We start from the raw sequence: 20,830 nt of genomic DNA on the forward strand, positions 1-20,830 counted from the left end.
AAAATTATATTTTAAAATATGCAAATATTGATCAGATTCAGATATGAAAATCTTCAAATAACGGTTGATTCAATTTAGTTAATTATTTTAACTTTTTTTTTTATATCACATACAATTAAATATGCCGAGAATGTTTTAATGGCATGTTTTCTAGCGCAAATCTTGAAGTTATTTCCAATGCAAACAGCTTTTGAACTTATGTGTGTTTTCCTATGATAATTAATTATGTAGATTCATTAAACAAAACGTTAAAGATATATGTCAACCTTCTGTTTAGCAGATATGCTAGACATTCATTTTTTTCTGCCAATTTAATGAAAATCAAGAGTAAAAAACGAAAGTTTTTTTTAACAAAATATCCCAAAAATCAGACAAACTTTATAAGAGGAAAAGAAACAAATGGAAAAAACAACAAAATATATTTTTTCAACTTTTTCCCCCCTCACTATTTCTAAATCCCACTGAAATTACTACCGTCGGTGCTTTCAATGTATATTTTACCACAGCGAGCAGGGATGAGAGGGGGTGACTTACAGGAAATAGAAACCTTCCCAACTCTCGTATTGTCTCAGGGGAAGAAAAATTTGATTTATTTCACACAATGTATCGCAATCAACAGTTTAACTCTAAGATCGATGATCTGTATGTGTTAGCAGCGAGTGGACAGGGACTTTCTTGTTAGCACGATCTAAGAGTAACTAACACATTCATCACTAAAACCTTGTTACCATTGAATGTATTTGGATGTACATGTGATATATATATATATATATATATATATATATATATATATATATATATATATATATATATATATAGTTTAAAACCGTTGTTCTTTAAGGTAAAAAATGGTGCAACGCCCACACTCACACACACACACACACACACATATATATATATATATATATATATATATATATATATATATATATATATATATATATATGTATATTTGTATGTATATGTATATATACAGTCGCAGTCTGTATATACAGACAAGTGGTCTCTAAAGCCTCTGATGCGTATATATATATATATATATATATATATATATATATATATATATATATATATATATATATATATATATATATATATATATATATACGCATCAGCGCTCTACAGACCACTTGTCTCTGACTGGCCATCGCTCACTTGTTCACACTTAACTCCCTGTATTTGTCGACTCATTGAGCACGTAGAGCCAACATGAGCCGGCACACGAGCCATCAGATGAGCCAACACTTGTCAAGACCTCTCACGATCCGGGCCACACACCCACACAAAAAAACCCTCGTCTTTTGACTTCCTGTCAGCTGACCAATGAGTCTATGAGAAGTCTCTGAGAGCACAAGTTCCCCTACCCCGAGTGCCAGACGGGCTTTTCATGCGAGGGCGAAGATGAGCAGTACTTCGTGAGTGCGTGTGTTTTATCTGAGCGTGGAGGTGACGTGGGGGGGGGGGGTGATTATCGAGGTGTATTTGAGAGATGAGATCAGATCCAGCCTATTTAGGTGGTCAGTGAGATGGTTTGATCCAGACACTTGTAATATTTTCTCTCTGACATTTAACACGAGCTTAGTTTGCTCTCTGTTGGTCTCGAGCTGTGCCTTCTTTACATTTGTCTCGGCACGGATTCTTTAGTCAGGAACCAGCCCATTGTCTGAGCCCATCCCAGCCCATTGTCTGAGTTCATCCCAGCCCATTGTCTGAGTTCATCCCAGTCCATTGTCTGAGCCCATCCTAGACCATTGTCTGAGCCCATCCTAGACCATTGCCTTACATCCCAGCCCATTGCCTTACATCGAAGCCCATTGTCTAAACCCATCCCAGCCCATTGTCTTACATCCCAGCCCATTGTCTTACATCCCAGCCCATTGTCTAAACCCATCCCAGCCCATTGTCTTACATCCCAGCCCATTGACTTACATCCCAGCCCATTGTCTTACATCCCAGCCCATTGCCTTACATCGAAGCCCATTGTCTTATATCCCAGCCCATTGTCTTACATCCCAGCCCATTGTCTAAACCCATCCCAGCCCATTGTCTGAGCCCATCCCAGCCCATTGTCTTACATCCCAGCCCATTGTCTAAACCCATCCCAGCCCATTGTCTGAGCCCATCCCAGCCCATTGTCTTATATCCCAGCCCATTGTCTGAGCCCATCCCATCCCATTGTTTTATATCCCAGCCCATTGTCTGATCCAATCCCAGCCCATTGTCTGAGCCCATCCCAGCCCATTGTCTGAGCCCATCCCAGCCCATTGTCTGAGCCCATCCCAGCCCATTCTAATACCTGTCGCTCATTCGCTGTAACACGAAGCTCTAAACGTGGATATTTTCCCCTACTCGGATCAAATGTTTTAGGGAGAAAGAAAACCTAAACCCAAAAACTGACGTAGACAAACTCTTAAATGTGAGATAATCTGACCACTGGTCTTCGTCAGAATTGACAGACATTTTTTTTTCTAAAAAAGAAAAATATGAGAATCAATATATATATATATATATATATATATATATATATATATATATATATATATATATATATATATATATATATATATATATATATATATATATATATATATGATTTCTCTGTAGGATTGTTAATTATTGCTGACATTTCTAGTGGATTATGACGGCGGCTGGGGGGGGGGGTGGGGGTGGGGGCGAACACTCATGGATGTTATGATGGAATTGCTACATTTTTTTTGGTTGATGATAAGATTGACTGGTTTATAGCGGATATACTTCTCCAGCAAAAAAAAATAAGAATATACCTCCCCCCCCCCTTCTCCAAGAAACGTCCAAGCGTATTAATTGACACAGACTATCTCCTTAACTAAACCAAAAACGAAGTGACTACTCGGAAAAAGATTTTCCGGTTAGGGCTAGGGTTAGAGTTGGGGTTAGAGCAGGGGTCGGCAAACTTTTGAGACTGAAGAATTTTCAAAATTTCCCAGTTTTTAAAGAGCCACTACCTTTTTATTTCAATATTTTATTATTTGATTAGGACTAGGTAAATAAAGTTGATTTGTTATTTAACATAAATAGCTTTAAATATGAAATCATATTTATTCATATAAAATCATACACATGTTTCGCAAGAATAATAAACAGTAAACAAATAATATAATTATAGGACTATCCGTCACTATCCCAATCCACTTTAGAGGCTGCTAACTTGTTTTTCTTTCTTTAGGGATATCGCCGGCTCAGGAGGTGTCTGCCATTAGCCAGGCAGGCCTCAACATGGCAAACTCCGAATAACTGGCTTGAATATCGGTTTTATTACCGTATATCGGTCGTTTCTGTCCTTTGGTTCTCACCGGGCTTATCTTTCACCCCACTGAACACAGGGTAAACTCGTACCCCATAGTCCAGTATCCGGTTCAACAGTAGGAAGCTAATAGCTAAAAAAAAAAAATACTACGTCACTCATGTCAAATTAATGATTACTGATATAATGCATTCTGAATAAAATAACATTCCCCATTTAAAGACATTTGAAAAAGTCGGCACTTGGGTAGTGGCAAGCATGGGATTGTTGCCATGGGACTGTGGGGCTGGGTCTGATGCCCAAGCTGCTGTCAGCTGTCCGTTTACTTTCTACTGCACATATTATAACTGATCTTTGATAATTGTTTTTATTCTGTTTAAAGATGTTTTTCTTTACAGTATAATATTTGTTATGAGTATTGATCATGAAATAATATAACTATTAACATGTGTGCAAGGAGTTGGTGAGCCGTATCTTGACAGCAAGGGAGCCGCATACAGCTCGCGAGTCGCAGGTTGCCGACCCCTTCTTGTTACTGTTACTATGTCTGAATTGTCCCTGAATTTTTAGGGGACCAATACTAACAAACAGATCCGTCGTAATAACCAAAATATTTGGATGAACGAGTTGGAAATTGTAAAAATAATCTTGCAATAAAGCTAATGTGACTCTATTTAATTACATTAGCTTTTTTTTACTTAAACACATTTTTAACAAGTTAAGACACTAATGTTTTATTTTATTTTTTCAAACAGTACAAAATATATTATATTTTTAGACGTATATTTGTTTATTTCTTTTTTGTGTTTTAAATATTTGTTACCTCCCTTGACACCGAATTAGCTACTTACATAACTTTCGTATACATTACGGTACAATAAAATTATGTAGATTAAATTACCATTTAGTTAACTATGAATACTTTTCTCTCCTAAGTTTAATTTAATTTTCAATTATATGGTAAGTGACGAATAAACTTTATAATTACAAGCTTTTTCTTCTAAAAAAAAAAGAAAATTGGGCAATATTTTATATCTTTAGAAATTATAGTAAGAGAATTAGTCACTCAAAAAAAATTTCCAATACATTTAACTACCGACGCCTCTACTATTTATATCCATTTTCGTATATTTAATGTATTTTATATGGTACTTAGTTTTCATATATGTTGTAATTTTAAGTCAGCCAAAATAAAGCAATGAACAAATAATCTAGTTAAAACGAATCTTCCCCGCCACAACTAGTAAAACGAGCCCTAAATACATTTCTTACTTAGGTACCATATGATGGATGTAGTAGAGTTCATCTGTTTTTGTGACCTATGGAAGGCTATGGATATAAAGTGATTTGGCCTGTGCTAATTCCGACCGCATTTACATTCCCTAACATGGGTCATGTGCCCATCATAGCCCAGTGGGTTCAGGGACATCCTACTGACGCCTATCCGGGATCCGAACTCGAGACTTATGGGCCAGCAGTGGTACGCTCTAACCCCCAACCACACCGTTCTATCTCGGATAATTTTTTTTTCATTTTTTTTCAGGGACATCCTACTGACTCCTGTCCGGGATCCGAACTCGAGACTTATGGGCCAGCAGTGGTACGCTCTAACCCCCGACCACACCGTTCTATCTCGGATAATTTTTTTTCTTTTTTTTTCAGGGACATCCTACTGACTCCTGTCCGGGATCCGAACTCTGAGACTTATGGGCCAGTAGTGGTACGCTCTACACTCCGACCACACCGTTCTATCTCAGATACACTTTTTTTTGCCCTCCAGATAGACACGTGACATTTTAAGACAGCGCCAAACGGAAAAGCAGAAACGGAAACAAAAACATAACTCGGCTCAGATAGAAACAGATTTTTGCCAATAGTTCTTTCCCAGCCCCCCGCCCTCCCCTCTCGAAAATTCTAGAAAGTTGTTTCCTTTTTTTCCCCACGAGAGAAGGAAAATTAAATTTATTGACCCCGCTGCATAGCCGACACAAGTGTAACACTTGAGGAATAACGCGAGTGTCCTTGAACTTGATGCAGACGGACCAATGAATGCCCGTGGTTAGAGCAGTCGGTTGGTGGATGTTCGCTTGAGTGTAATGGGATTTCGCCACACTTAGATTACACAACAGACATCAGGTTTTGGGCCTTATGTAAAGTCTAAGGCCCTTATGTAAAATCTTAGGGCCTTATGTAAGTCTCAGGGCCTTATGTAGAGTCGTAGGGCCTTATGTAGAGTCGTAGGGCCTTATGTAGAGTCTTAGGGCCTTATGTAGAGTCTTAGGGCCTTATGTTAAGTCTAAGGCCCTTATGTAAAATCTTAGGGCCTTATGTAAGTCTCAGGGCCTTATGTAAAGTCTTAGGGCCTTATGTAAAGTCTCAGGGCCTTATGTAAAGTCTTAGTGGCCTTATGTAAAGTCTTAGGGCCTTATGTAAAGTCTTAGGGCTTTATGTAAGTCTTAGGGCCTTATGTAAAGTCTTAGGGCCTTATGTAAAGTCTTAGGGCCTTATGTAAAGTCTTAGGGCCTTATGTAAAGTCTTAGGGCCTTATGTAAAGTCTTATGGGCCTTATGTAAAGTCTTAGGGCCTTATGTAAAGTCTTAGGGCCTTATATAAAGTCTTAGGGCCTTATGTAAAGTCTTAGGGCCTTATGTAAAGTCTTAGGGCCTTATATAAAGTCTTAGGGCCTTATGTAAAGTCTTAGTGGCCTTATGTAAAGTCTTAGGGCTTTATGTAAAGTTTTAGGCCTTATGTAAAGTGTTAGGGCCTTATATTTAGTCCAGTTTTAGAGCCTTATAACTTAGGGTACCTGTTTAACAGAGCCTTCATTAATGGCTTGTCGTGGTGGGTCGATGACTGCTAACCTGAAAGTTTTGAGTTCGATTCCCAGACGTGTGGAGTTCAATGTTTCTTTCAGGCATCACTTTCGGTGACGGTTCCCCTTCCCCCCCCCTCCCGAAGCAGGTCTATCCCCGCCCCCTTGAACGAAATTGAATTTATATAGAAAATAAATACTGTTAACCATGTCCTTCCCCAGAAAGTTTCAAGTGCCCCCCCCCCTCGTCCCAGAAAAAAAAGTCTGAAAGAAGCACCGATGGAGTGTCCTCGAATCTCTGTTCGGCCTTTTTACTGTAGGACGTCCCTCAGTCCACCCCATCTCTTCATATGCCGAGTTCAAGAAACATGTAAACTCTACTTCATCTGCCCTGTAGATCGATAGGCCTAAAGAGGAACTTTGCTTATATCATCGGGGAATAAATGAGAACAGTAATTCTCAAAATTGTAAATTTAACAAATTAATTTTTTTCAAAAAAATTAACCGACTCTTAACATTAGCTGATATTGTCAACGAATCTTTTGACACCATGCCAATTTTATCGACACAAAATAAAAGTTTGGCCTCTACGCTGATTTTATTTGTTTCATCAAACAACACGTGCATGAAATATAAGCCAATTTTTATGTTGAGCTGACAAAATTTGATCCGGTATCTCATAAATTTATCTGTCTGCAGGGAAAATATTTCTAAACAAAACAAAATTGATCCCTGGGTTAATTTTTTTTCCCAATAAAACAACATCACGATTTTTAACTTTTATTTCGTGTGTTTAATTTTTAAAAAACTAGACTCTAAATTAGAAGGGGTAGTTTTAATTCCGTATGAACTTGATTAAACTCTAATTTGACTTGAGAATTTTAACACCTCTGCAGATGAATGTCTAGACGTCTGTAGTTTCATGTTCCCCCTAACTGTGATGAGTTGTATTCCATAAACATAACTCAACATGCAATCAATTTTTAGCGGTATTAAGTTCTTATGGAGATGAGGGGGGACAGATTGAAATGGCTTATTCTTATTTTCATTGTCTGTATTTTTATATCACACACGACACGGGGGAAAATAATAAATTTGTTACGGAAACTCGGTCGACGATTAATCGACTAAAGAGGAATGTTCTATGTAAAATAATATATTGCAAATCTAGAGCTCAAATTTTATTTTTATTTGAATTAATATATTTTTCTGAAGTGTTTCATAACTCGCGTAATTTAGACCAACCGGTGCCTGTTTTAAGTTCTCTTTTTTTTTTTCGTGAACGCGGACTGACGTAAATTGTGCCGATATGAATGTTCCTTCGACATCTACACAAAATAAGGTCCCAATGTCTTTTTGTGTAAGCCGCTTAACCGCCCGTGTGTGTATGCGTGTACGCAGAGGTGTAGCGACGGGGAGGGGGGTACATATGTCCCCGTGCGCCGACCCTAGGGGCGCAAAAAAAAGCTCATTTTAGCTGCTATTTTGAATTATAAATATAAAAATTATATGGGGGGGGGGGGGGCAAATTGAAAGTTTGTCCCCGGGCGCCGGGAGGGGTCGCTACGTCTCTGCATGTACATGTGTTTGGGGAGAGGGTGAGGGACGTGGGGGGAGGGGGAAGGGGAGCTTGTTTTTTACCAGTCAGTTGAGCGAGATTTCTAAATATTTAATATTAAACTTGTTGTATATTGGGTATTACAATTATGTTGAACCGGTGCACCGACAAGACGGTCGGTGACAAAAAAGCCCCAAACAAAATGGTCCCGACAAAACGTTCAACAACAAAACAAAAACCCCGAAAAAATCTTTTGTCAAAAGGACCCACGACAATTTGGCTCCTAGCATGTAAACTCGCAACAAAGGAACACCTACCAATTTAATTTAGACGGAAAGGTTTTTGCTTCATTCATATTCAAATCATTTCACACGATTTCTCCCTCTTCCTTCTCAAATGCTCCTCCCCCTCACTCTCTCTATCACAAACTTTCAAAAGCCTCCTATTGCCCACCCCACCTACACCCCTCCATCAGAGTTTCTTCCAGCCCCCCCCCCCCCCCTCGAGGAACCTCTACAGCCCCCCCCCCTCCTTCCCCCTGAGCAATATGGAATTTAAATAGAAAATATATACTTTTACCAGTGTCCGCCCCCCCCCCCCCCCCCGGAAAATTTAGTTTTCAAATGTCTCCCGTTTCCTCCTTTCCCCCCCCCCCCCTCACCCTCAGAGAAAAGAGCCTGAAAGAAAGAAACACTGCCCTCCATTATCCTAGGCAAGTAAGACTTCTATACAGCCCACTTTATATCATCAACCGCTTAATATTATCACCCGCTTTATATCATCACCAGCTTTATATCATCACCAGCTTTATATCATCACCCGCGTTTTATCATCACCAGCTTTATATCATCACCCGCTTTATATCATCACCCGCTTTATATCATCACCACCTTCTGTCAACTACCACCAATCTCCAATCAGTTCCTCTCCTCTTTGATTGGACGCCTCCGATCCTAAACTGTCAAATTAATTGTTGCACGGCGTAAAAAGTTAATTGAAATCTTCTGACGGGTTGATTAAAATTGTATTGGTTGGGATTGTTTGTTAATTAATTGGGTTGGTGTTTAGAAGCCTTGTCATACCCTGTGCCGAGTTAAGTACGCAAAGTGTACAGGTGAGCAGGGAAAGTTAAGGACTTTCTGACATGTGTATATATGTATATATATATATATATATATATATATATATATATATATATATATATATATATATATATATATATATTAGTTTATTTATTTACATCAGAAGATAGCACATACCCCCACAAACGTCGATACCATTGGTACCCTTTCAAAGCGCATAACTAGCTATGAATTCCCTACCACTTTTACTTAGTAATAAAAATCGATATGAATTAAACGCAAAAGGGAAAAAAACAATGCTTATTTTATTGTTTGAGCTATTATTACCATTATCATTACATTTTTATTATCATCGTTTTTATTCACTTTTATCATTGGTAGCATTACTAGTAATCTTATGACTATTTATTATTGTTATCATAACTAAACTATTATTATTTTAATTATAATTATTATTACTAGTACCATTATTATTATTATTATTATTATTATTATTATTATTATTATTATTATTATTATTATTATTCTATAATTATTATTATTATTAGGTATTATTATTATAATTATTTTAATTTTATTGTTATTATTATTATTATTATTATTATTATTATTATTATTATTATTAATAGCCTAATAATAATAATAATAATAATACCATTATCATTGTTATTATCATTTTAATTATCATCTTTATTATTATCATGGCTATTATGCATTACACATGTTGCACACTTTGACCGTAGGGCACTCTCGAAGATTTTAAGGAAATGAAACTAATGAGTTCACGAAGATGTTCTAATAAAATTGATTGGGCCCATGCCTAAAGGGGGATCACTCCGAACGTCAATATCAGCTAAAATCGTCTGCTAGTAATGACATTTCAAAAGTACGGTTTATTTAAGTTTATGTAATCATGTCTGCTAAAAACGTGACGGATGTTGAGCGAAAATAACGTTTTCGCGATGCAAATCCCATTTCGCAGAGGCAAATCAGAATCTAACATTTAATTAACAACACATGACGGTTTTATGTTAATTGATTTTTATCTCCATCTTTCCTCCATTTGTTTGCGATATAAAAACGTGGAGGTTTTCATTGGATTTTTCCCCCTCTCTAGCCGAGTTTGCTTGAAATAGCTTTGAGCACACAAACACGAAGGAGATGGGAATGTTCATGTTCATAGAAGGGGCAACATTGCTAGTTGTTTAATGTTTCTTATATCTGAACTAGACAGTTCGTTCAATTCATTTAATATGTGGGACGCTAGAAGACGTTTCTTGAATTAACCAGTTCGATCTCTGTCATATTGGGGATGTATCTAGAATAAGGCACTTCCTTAATATACAATAAGTGATCGGTTTCTTACAGAGGCGTAGCGACCCCAACCGGCGCCTGGGGACAAACTTTCAATTTGGCGGCGCCCACCCCCCCCCCCCCCCCCTCTCCATATATTTTTTATATTTATAATTCAAAACTTTTAAATTCAAAGCTTTTAATATTTTTCAAAACTCATTTTGGCGCCCTTAGGGTCGGCGCCCGGGGACATATGTACCCCCTCCACCTCGCTACGCCTCTGGTTTCTTAACTTAGCTTTATCTCTGTAGGTCAGGAGCTGAGAGTATAAAACTGGGCATTGTCTAGGCTCTCATAACAATGCCTGGCTAAACGGTCAATAACTTTAGCTCTTAATTCTTCCAGGTATCGAAGCTATAAGTGCATTTCTTCATGAATTAGAAGTATATAAAATTAAAAGCAATTTTTAAACGCAAACAAATTACGTTTCGATCTCATGTCTTCATCAGATAAAAAAAATTTACCACACATTTCCAAGTACATGAAAATCCATTTTTATTTCCCGAGACAATTAGAATTTCTCTTGTATTCTAATGGCTCTTGTACTGTTTTCATAATAATTGATTGGCTCGTTAATTAATTTAGCATTTTTTTGTATGACTTAAGTATGCTTATGGTCAGGTCAGAAGGTCATCAGGAAAGGTCAAGATTTTTCTGCAAGGCACAGTGTTGAGCTATAGAAACGGAGGGAAGACAAGGTTCAACAACGGATGGATCTAACACGGATAGGCATGGCATGACGTAGAGTAGAGAATAATGGAAGCAAGTGGTCAACGTGATACTTATGCCCCCCCCCCACCCCACACACACACAGGGTAACCCGACTACAAAACAGAAAGCCAGGTAGATTGTGCTACCTGTCTATAATACAACTCGGCATCAACTTTAAAAAAAACTTACACGGATCTATATCAAAACCTCGAACATGCATTCGTTTTCTCACCATTAACGTTGTAACAATGGGACGGAGTGGTCTAGCGGTAGAGAGCTGGACTGCTAACCCGTAAGTCTCGAGTTCGAATCCGGGTTCAAGTAGTAGACCGTCCCTGAGTCCACCCAACTCTGATGGGTACCTAACTCACGTTAGGGAAAGTAAAGGCGGCTGGGCATAGTGCTGACCACACTATCTCTTCATATGCCGAGGTCACAGAAACAAGTGAACTCTACTTCACTTGCCCCATAGACCGTCAGGTTTGAAAGGGAAACTTTACAAAAAAAAACGTTGTAACAAGTTTGAGATTTGTTAAACACCCAATATCAGAAGACTGTATTAACCTCTGACTTGCATCCAGTGTTTCTTTCAGACATTTTTCTCCAGAAGTGGGGAGGTAGAGGGGCATCTAAATTTCCAGGAGGGTGGAGGGACACAGGTTAAATTATATATTTTCTATATAAGTTATTATTTTTTTCCATTTCGTCCGAGAAGGGGGGGGGGGGGTGCAATGCTCCCCTCCCACGCTTGAAGAGATGCCTAAAAGAAATTCTTGCATCCCTTGGTATTTTAGGCTAAAGAAGTTTTAAATAAGATGGCAACACACTGGTCCTCATACGTGTCAAACCAGTACCCTATAAACGTTGCAGATCCATAGTTAACACTGCGGGATTTGTAATTCAGTTGTGGGTGCGTGGGTGGGGGAGGGGAGCATTTCAACCCCAGGGAATGCGAGTCAAAAATTAATGCAAGCAAAACTCACAACCACCTGATGCTGTCGTTAGATAAAACTACATGGACCGACATCATTCAGGCACATTTTATGTGAAGCCTTAACCTCTACCCAAACTCTAACTTACTCTAACTTACCCCGATGGTATTCGTTTAGCTATTTTCTAACCCATTTAGCCACTAACTTAACGTGATTAAAGTCATTTAGCCACTAAATTAACCCGGAGATATTGAATTAGCCACTAACTTAACCCGAATATATTTATTAAGCCATTAACCTTAACCTGAAGATATTCACTTAGCCTAACTAAAGCCGAAGATATTCTTTTAGCCACTAACTTAACCCGAAGATATTCATTTAGCCACTAACTTAACCCGAAGATATTGATTTAGCCACTAAGCTTAACCTGACACTACGTATAAGCCTAAGTCATATTGGGCACCAAAACGAAGTCATGCAGTCACAATATCTGGCCTGATACCTTAACTTAGACTTAAGAGATCATTCAATTTTTTTTACCCATGTAACTATTGTAACGGCTACTAATGGATCCATTAAGCTGTCCCGGTGTTGGCCAATCACGTGACCAGACCAACCAAGCATCACGTCAAGGCACGACCTCTAGACAAGTCACGTGACACGCAAATCTCTCACTGCCTTGTCCCCCCCCCCCCTACTATACACAACCTGCAACAAAAAGCTGACATCATTATTGACTACTAAACCTGGTCAAGATATGGGCGCTAGGCCAATTTATTACAGCCTCGTTGATGCCCGAACTAGGTTACCGTGAGAGAGGTGAGGCGCGATTAGAGGCTATCAATTTAACACAAAATGCAGTGGTACCTCGACATACGAGTGTCCCGATATACAAGATTTCTGAGATACGAGCTTTCGCGAGATTTTTTTAGCTTTGAGTTACCGGCATTCTGTAAGATATGATGAACCGGCCAGAGTTTCTTCCAGGTATCCTCCCCCCCCCCCCCGAACAGTGGCGTAGCGAGGTCGGGTGTCACCCGGTGCGGCACTTAATGGTGTCACCCCCCCCCCCCCAGATTCGTAGGAACCCCCCCCCCCTCAAACTTTCGATTTGCACCCCCCTCAAACTTTCGATTTGCACCCCCCCCCCCTCAAGTTTTTCTCTATATATTTTGCTATTTTTTGCCTTGGTGTCACCCCCTTAAATGGTGTCACCCGGTGCGGTCCGCCCCCCTCCCCTCGCTACGCCTCTGCCCCCGAAGAAAGTCTACCCCCCCCCCCCCCCAACGCAATGGAAGTTATATAGAAGATATATACTTTTAACAGTGTCCGCCCCTCCTCCCCCGGAAATTTTTTTAGTACGCCCCCCCTCCCCCCACAAAGTTTTAAATTCACCCCCCTCCCCCGGAGAAAAAAGTCTGGAAGAAACACTGTAACCAGTTCCATGTGTTCATGGAAAAGAAACACCACTAAAAACTTGCAACTGATCGTGTATCACATCGCAGCTATTAAATAACACTTGTCTAACTCATTTCTGCCAAATTCTGAAGGCAAAAGTATAGCATCAAGAATGCTACTAGTAAATGAACTACAGTGACCAAGAGAGTTTAGCATTAACAGTGTAGAGAGTAAGTGAACGAAGTTAAACTCCCCCACTCTACACCTCCGCCATCATCTCCAGTAAGCTCAAGTCTGATTCCCAAAGAATGCACACTTTATACAACAGGTTGTTTCTTTACATTCTCCTTTATTGTGTTTTTATACATCTTATATTTAGAAATACGTTTTTCTTATCAAAACTACGTAACAAAAACTAACTGGAGTGACATTTTGGAGTTGAAACGGATTAATGGCATTTCAAGTAGATCTAATTTCACTGGAGAAAATTGCTTTGAAATACGAACATGTGTACATACCAGAAAGGTTAAGGAAAGGATTGAGTGTGTATCTCGAGGTACTGTTCCGTATTGAATCTATATTTAGATCGTTTCCAATGACGTTCTGCAGATTGTACTTGAGGAGGCTTCCGATGTTGCAAGCAAAGATAGCTCTATATAAAATGTAGCAAGCAAGGTAGCACTAGATGTAGTAAGATAGCTCTATATATGTAACAAGCAAGGTAGCTCTAGATGTAGCAAGCAAAATAACTCTTGATGAGTCCAGAAAAGTAGCATTAGAATTAGCAAGATAGCTCTAGTTGCGGCAAGCAAGATAGCCATAGATCAGGGGCGTAGCGAGGGGGGGGGGGGCGGGGGGTGCGGACCGCACCGGGTGACACCATTTAGGGGGGATGACACCAAGACAAAAAATAGCAAAACATAGAGAAAATCTTGAGGGGGGTGCAAATCGAAAGTTTGAGGGGGGAGGTGCAAATCATAAACTTGAGGGGGGTGCAAATCGAAAGTTTGAGGGGGGGGGGGTGCAAATCGAAAACTTGAAAGTTTGTCCCCGGGAAGGGTCGTTACGCCTCTGGGGGGGGTGACACCATTAAGTGCCGCACCGGGTGACACCCGACCTCGCTACGCCACTGCCATAGATGTAGTAAGCAAGGTAGCTCTAGATGAGTCAAGATAAGTAGCCCTAGAACTAGCGTTAGGTAGCCCTAGAAGTGCCCAGCAAGATAAGTAAAGTCACTGATAATGTACCAGCTAAGGTAGCAGTGTGACCCCACCTAATAAAGAAGCAACAAATGCATCATTCACATTAGTTCCAGATATCTTCAGATGTAGCATTGTTAATCTTCCATTGTAGCACTCTAGCAAATCCATCCAACATCTGTAGCAGCATTAGATTAGAACCAACACTGTCTCGCTTTCACCCAAATCCCTAAACCTAACATGTACCAGAAGGATTTCGCCGGCCTTAGACGGAAGCCCAATCATATTTGTTGTAAATCTTTCCCGCCTTCGGCATCACGGGGGAAAGTTAAACAGAAGATTCTCAGAAGGAAAGAGAAACCTTCGAGGAACGGAAAGAGAAAAAAGGAGGACGGAAAAAATAAACCAATTGAGGGGGGGGGGGGGGCGGAAAGAGAAACCGGTGGATGACCAAAAACGAGGACACAAGAGTGCGAAAAGATAACTCACGAGAACTGAATCTCTTCCCTCAATAACCTTCACCTTAGCCCTTCACCGAGGTATCTAAATTTCGACACACATTCAGCGGAAGTTGACACAACCCTCGAGGCGCATGTCTATTCTCACGTGATTCAAGTGACAAGGGGTGGATGACGTGGAAGGGACTCGAGGCAGTCTTGCTCGACCGTTTTTTTGGGAATTCCCAATGGAAGGATAACTCTGGTTGAGGGATAAAGGGGGAGCAATGATGTGCTGCTTGGATTGTGCCCCTTTGATCGTGGTCAATAAAAGTCAGGAGTGGTTAACTCTACTGTAGTCCACATTATTCATGGTTGGTAAATATTCAAAAGGTGCGGGATCAATGATTCAAAACTAAAAACTCCAAAGTTTTTTTTTTTCAAAGAGAATGTTTCAAAGAGAATGTGAGTCAGCAATGGTTATTCGACCTGATGCTGGGTACACATTAAAGCTGAGTGGACTCATGAATATTGCTTATAATTAGAGTCTTAAATGTCCGCTTTTTTCGCAATGTAATGGGCAAACTGGCAGAGCGACTGCCCATATAAGCAAGACTTGTGCCCCCCCCCCTCCCCCAGCTATAACAGTTACGTGTCTCACTTACCATGTAAGCCGACAGACATGGCTGATTCAATTTAGTCAACGATTACAGTAGCCCGGTGTATCCATAGTGTATAGAACTCTTTAAAACAAACTTAGGCGCCACAGTACTCAAGGGGGGGGGGGAGACCGGGGCGCCCAACCGCATCGCTTGTCCTAATTTTTTAATTTTTTTTTTTTTTTTTTTTTTTGCGGAAACCTTCTTGGTAGTATCTTCATCAGTTTCTTGAAGTTTCATGGCAATTCAACAAGTCGAATTAAATTTTAAATTATATAAATCGAAAGGATTTCTATTGTTTTCAGTTGCATTGCTTATCCTACTGACCAAACCAGCAGTCTAAAATGTACAATGTTCTGACATGGGAAATTATACGTTGATGAAAGCTGCCTAGTATAGCCATATGATTAGCATGGCGGGATATTGTATCTCATTTTATATAACTGTAACAATTTGTAGAAACTAGTTTACCAATCTTTTAAAAGTTTGATTAAAATTGAAATCGATCAAACGGAATTTCCTTTTCTGGTGAATTTAAACGGAATAAGTAAAGATCGAATGTAGGCCTAATACACCATATATTATGTTTTTGAGTGAAAATAGGTTGTTCTAACCATAACGAACAGTTTATTTTAGCGGATTAAATTTAGTTGTATTGGTCTACTTGTTGAAAAGTTTCATAACATTGGATAGGAATTGGAATGTATTAAAGCGACCCGATTTAAGGTGCAAAAAGGTTAATGGCTTTTTAGTAAAATACTAGACTACCCGTTATTCTTGAATAACCATGTGTTTCAAGGGTCATTTTTTGACAGTTTTTATATTTCCCCTTCCCTTCCGTCACACATCTTCACAAATACAAGTTTAAGCATCGGTCAAGAGCAAAATTTCATTTATATATCATTATCAGCGATACTTTTTCAAAGTATCAAATTGTGGTAAATATTTTCTCGGGGTGAGTATTGAAGTTTTTATGTATAAACAACAGCGAACGTAATTTTTTTTTCTCTACATTGTTGGAATAAAGATAAGGATTTGGGATTAATTTTTAGCCAGTGTTTCTTTCAGACTTGTTTTCTACGGGGCGGGGCTGACACTGATAAAATTATATATTGTCTATATAAATTCCCCCCCCCCCCCCCCCCCCCCGAAGAGATGCCAGTGGTAGAGTAACAAATGCTAGCAATAACTATGAATAACTTAATCTCTACGCCCTGTCGGCCTAACAAATACATTTCTAATTCTTTAAACTAGTTTTTTTAGTGGATGCTATGGTAAAAATGTCGGCCGGAAAATACAAAGAAAAAAAGAATTTAGTTTATTCACATAGTTGCGTGGTTATGTCAACACAATATACGTTTAATTGGTTTTATTTTGTGTGTTTTGGGACAGTACCGATCTAATTATAACAGTAAGTACTTAGTTTTTGTTGGTAACTTGCTTTTTGTGGTACAGTTGTCAGATACGCTTTATGCTGTGTAAAGCAAGAGATAATGTAATTGTAGATTGATGATTTTCTTTACATATTGTAAAGCAAGAGATAATGAAAGCATTATGTAGTTTATTTGTTTGAAGGTATGCCGGTAATATAGGTACAATGCAAGAATGATCCATTAAGTTAAAACAAAGTAAAGTTTCCCTTTGACAATACATAGGTCACATAAAAAAAGTTCCCTTTACAAACCAGACGGTCCATGGGGAAAGTGAAGTAGAGTTCACCTGTTTTGTGACCTCGGCATATGAATGGATAGTGTGGTCAGCATTATGCCCTAACTTGAGCTAGGTACCCATCAGTGCTGGGTGGACTCAGGAACGTTCTACAGACTTGAACCCAGATTCGGACTCTAGTCTTTCTGTTTAGCAGTCTACCTCTAGGCCACGCCGTCCCATATAGGACAAATGAGTAAAGTTAATCTGTTTCTTGATCACGGCATATAAAATGGTTGGTGTTGTCAGCACTATGCCCATCGCATCATCGTAACGTGAGTCGGGTACCCATAAGAGCTGAGTTGACTCATGGAAGTCCTACAGACTCGAGCCCAGCAAGTTAAATACTAGTGTTTTTAAGTTCCACCAAAACATTACTATCAAGAAAATAATAACTCCCCTCGTATAAAACAAATATTCCATTAACAAAAGAAAATAATAATGAATTTTAACATACAACGTACCAGTGTAATAATTTTAAAATACTAAAACAAACCAATTTTAACTTACTAGAACTGTGAAGATGCCAAGCGGTCACAACTCCAGACGCTGAGCGCCCCAGTACGCCGGTCATCCGCCGATTTGTTGTGGTATTTAGAAAACTCCATTCAGAAATAACTCCCTCCGCTCTGCTTGCTATCTTTTGTTAGAGTCGGCTGCGCGCGCAGTGTGTTCTACTCCTGGCGCGCGCCGGTGATGGTGACAGAGCGCGAGAACGGTGGGCAATGAAGAAAATGACGTCAGATTATTGGGAGTTAATTATCATCGATTCTTCGGAAAACGGATGGATGATTTGGAAATGTTTAAGTTAGGCGGCTTACATAAATGACGGTGTGAGAGCAAAAGGGGGAGGGGGGTTTAATGTGGGTTTTGTAGTAGCGTGACATGACGTAATCATAAATAGTGCCACGCTTGGTTGGCTACAAGTGAGTTACAATTTGTCTCCACATGTACCAAGCCGCTTACCTTATTCTCTATTTACCAAACACGTCCCCCCCCCCCCGAGTCATACTGTACCAAACATGCCCCCCCTCTCCCTGAACCATATTGTACCACACATGTTCCACAATATTTTCAGTAATTGTCTGTAACCAGAGGCGTATCCAGGTTTTTGTTGTAGGGGGAGCGAAAATAGCAAAAAAAAAAGGCGCCGAAATTTGTAATGTATATATATATATAGGCCCTATATATATATATATATATATATATATATATATATATATATATATATATATATATATATATATATATATATATATATATATATATATATATATATATATATATATATATATATATATATATATATATATATATATATATATATATATATTAGCTGTATGTTATTGCTTTGCTACGTTGTAAAATAAATTGAAAGTAACACTCTGAAAAAAAAAAACACACACACAATGTTGGCCGACAATACAAAAAATGTTGGCCGACAAAACAAAAACTGTATCACTCTAAACAAAAAAAAAACAAATAAAATATACACACACTACAACAAAAAACGATGAATGCAACATAATCCGTTTTGTAATCCTTGTAAAAAAAAACGACATAATAATTCCTGGGACACTAATTAAGACAAGCGAAATAGGGGGAATAATCCCTCTCTTAATATAAATATGTAAATGTCTACACATGTAATTATATATATCAAAACAAATAAATAATTACTTTAAAATGTAATAAAGTAGCCTAACCCTATTCGTTTTTTACAAAAGTATCTTGTCTACAATCAGAATTAAATATATTGTCACCATAATGCTAAAGTATTACAGCATAATGAAAGTTTTTTTAAAATCAGAGTTGGTATAAAATCAAGCTTTTTTAATTTATTGTAAAACATTCGAAATAATAGCTTACATACAACTAAAATATTGGTCTTTGCATTTCAGATCATACATTTTTTGATTAGCTACTTTTTGTGTTCTTTAAAGATCATTTTTAACATAATGATAAGGTGTGGGTTAGATCACTGTATTGCTCACACACTTTTTTTTTTACTGGTAATTGAAAAAGCAATGTTCACAGAGATTTACGTTTCAAAAGCTATGATTCTGGCGGCATGTTCTTTGGTACATCATTACGCGTTTTCCCAAATGTACTTAACAGATCAGTTCGGGATGAGTTGGGGGGGGGGGGTTCAACTTCATTAACCACTGTCCGGTCAATTTGGGTCAATTATCCAACCCAGAGTTTTTAGATGACTGTTTTAAACATACATATTCAATTACACATGTATAGTGATTCAGAAATAGATATTTTTTTTACAGAGGGGTCCATGGGTGGGGGGGGGGGGGGGGTTGATACCCCCTAACCCGCTTATGCCACTGAGCTGAGCGGATTATTAACTGTGCGATCAGTATTAGCTTAAGTTGAGTTGTTTTTTAATACAAAATATAGCATTATTCAAATTTAATATAGATCTAGATCTAGTAAACTAAAATAATAATTAATATAACGTTGATACTGTTTCATTTAATTTGTAATCGTAATCACTTTCGCCCAAGCTGTCATAATACTACTACTTCATCGTGATGACGTTGTTGACCTTGTCAAAGTTGCCCCACCGCTAGGCAGTTCGCCCATAAGTAAATTAAAAGAGAGGTGCCACATCAATTGTATTTGTGTCTGTATTGTAATTTCAAAAAATAAATTACACGATTCAAAGTGTGTATATTAATTAATTATGTGTGAAGTTTATTTATTTATAACATTTTCCAATTAAATTATTTGTAAACAAATACATTATACAGTTGCCTTAAACTTAACACCCCTCTTGCCAAGTGGTACTACCCGTAGAGGTTTTTTAAACATTGCAATGCATCGTAATGGTTATTTTTAGAATGACAAACTGATACAGCTGCTAATACGTTTTGTACACGTAGACTCTACTAGTCTATTACTATTATGCTTAATTGCTGCATGAAAATAAATCTTGTGATTTACATAGATGTGCCGACCAAAAATAATTTTTCTAACAAATATCATCGTTTAAAACTAAGTTTAAAAATTTCCACTTTGCTGAAAATGGCCAGAGGGGGAGCAGCCGCTCCCCCTGCCCCCCCCCCCCCCCACCCCCTGCGTACTCTACTGTCTGTAACCTAAAGTGGTACTTATGTCCTGTTTATGAACTTACTGAATTTCATATTTCTAAATTATGTACTCATAAAGCAGCATATTTTAAAAACTTTTCACCTCCATGTGAAAACGAGCAATTTTTTTCCACAAACTACCTAACATTTTGAAAGTGACATCCCAATACTTAAGGAGAACAAACCAGGAAGTTTAGAGGAGCTCACTCCTGCTTTATTTAAAGAAAGATAATTTTTAGTTTAAATTGATTCCAGTGTAATAACCTATTTATAGAAGTTGCAGTTCAAAATAACTATTTAACATTTCCCATTTAATGATGGCTTTCAAATACTGGCCTAATCCAATTGTTACCTTATCTAAACATTATCATCACCTTCAACCTGAACCTAGTGAAGTGTGAATACTGGGTAAAAGACTTGAAGGCATATGTTCCAACAAATAAGGTAAAAAAATCACTAGACATCTGACACAGTTTCACAGCTTTATTTAGCAGGAAAATTGTGTTATATTGGTCAAAGGTTGAAACACTGGTTCACATTCAATCATACAAGAAAATAATATACTTCAATCAATCTGAAGATAATGTACCTCAATCAA

At 38.3% G+C, this 20,830-nt stretch overlaps 1 protein-coding gene across 1 annotated transcript in view; it reads right to left on the bottom strand.

Annotated features, from left to right (window-relative positions):
* LOC131948933 (neuroglobin-like) overlaps positions 1–17,758 on the bottom strand; it is an 80,552-nt gene extending 62,794 nt beyond the window's left edge. Inside the window, exon 1 of the mRNA XM_059310664.1 lies at positions 17,642–17,758. The gene's annotated coding sequence lies outside the window, so the exon portion shown is untranslated. The remainder of the gene's footprint in view (positions 1–17,641) is intronic.
* Between the last annotated feature and the right edge of the window lie 3,072 nt (positions 17,759–20,830).

This window comes from Physella acuta, unplaced genomic scaffold (assembly GCF_028476545.2).
Source record: "Physella acuta isolate Inbredline_101_S28 unplaced genomic scaffold, ASM2847654v3 ptg000060l, whole genome shotgun sequence".
NCBI lineage: Eukaryota > Metazoa > Mollusca > Gastropoda > Physidae > Physella > Physella acuta.